The sequence below is a fragment of the Echinops telfairi genome, unplaced genomic scaffold, assembly GCF_000313985.2.
Source record: "Echinops telfairi isolate 266 unplaced genomic scaffold, ASM31398v2 ScPeMD7_14;HRSCAF=57, whole genome shotgun sequence".
In the NCBI taxonomy this organism is placed as follows: Eukaryota; Metazoa; Chordata; class Mammalia; order Afrosoricida; family Tenrecidae; genus Echinops; species Echinops telfairi.
In genome coordinates, this window is record NW_022103911.1 from 10,639,108 (window position 1) to 10,640,317 (window position 1,210).

The 1,210-nt window shown below is 45.1% G+C and overlaps 1 pseudogene; it reads left to right on the plus strand.

The window, feature by feature from the left end:
* Positions 1–270: 270 nt before the first annotated feature.
* LOC101664476 lies at positions 271–706 on the plus strand (annotated as a pseudogene).
* Positions 707–1,210: the final 504 nt, after the last annotated feature.

Below are 1,210 nucleotides of genomic sequence, written 5' to 3' on the forward strand. Positions count from 1 at the left end.
GTGTTCTAGTTGTGTTAAAGTTCCCTCTAAGCAGCTCTCCTGGGCTGGATTCTGCGGAGTCCCTCTGGTACGTGTCACTCCGTTGCCATCTTCCCGGAAGTTCAAATATCATGTTTTAAATAACAAATTGTATTTTCTTAAACACAAGTGATTTTTCTCTCCTATGGGAAAATAAAATATTCATTCCATGCCAATAATCTTATCATTGTAACAAAATCTAGTTACATGTGTTCATGCCTTTCCCCTGGCCAGCAGCGTGGAGGCCGCAAGATGCCTGGAGTTCCTGTAACAGACGGGAACCAGCAGGAGTTCATCAGAGCTCTGGCAGCCTTCCTCAAAAAGTCCGGCAAGCTGAAAGTCCCTGAATGGGTAGACATGGTCAAGGTGGCCAAGCATAAAGAGCTTGCTCCCTATGACGAGAACTGGGTCTACACGCTAGCTGTCTCCATAGCACAGCACCTGTACCTTCGGAGTGGCGCTGGGGTCGGCTCCAGGACCCAGATCTACGGGGGCGGCAGAGAAATGGTCTCATGCCCAGCCACATCAGCCGGGGCCCAAGAGCGTGGCCCGCCAGGGCCTTCAAGCCCTGGAGGGGCTTATGATGATGGATAAGGACCAAGACCGCCGCCGCAAACTGACACCTCGGGGACAGAGAGATCTGGACAGAATCGCCAGACAAGTGGCAGCTGCCAACAAGAAACATTAGAACAAATGATGCTGGGTTAATAAATTGCCTCGTTCATAAAAAAAAAAAAAAAAGAAGAAGAAAGAAAGTGCTCACGTCGCATTATAAATATATGCACATGTATGTTTCTACCTAGATATGTGTAGAACATGCAATAATTATAGAAATTATAATTAAATCTCATGAAGAAGCTAGAAACATGAAAAATTATAAATGTCTTAATTATGAAAGATAAGTAAGGCACATGATATGAATTCTGTTAGCACATTTTCATAATTTTAAAAAGGTATTTTGTAAGTAGGTGAGATAGTTTATTGTGCCAGCCTGGCCGATAAACACAAGTAGGATTAACTGAAGGGCAGAGAGATAATGGCTCGGTGACCCTCGCCTTTCTTGTCTCTTGCTTTTTGATCAGCGGACCGGTGTGCAGCTGCCTTGCTTGTTCTGTGACTCAATTTATAGGCAACACTACCTGTGGGATGCCTAGCCTGTGGACTGTGTCGCTGTAAGTTGAGGTCCCTTTAA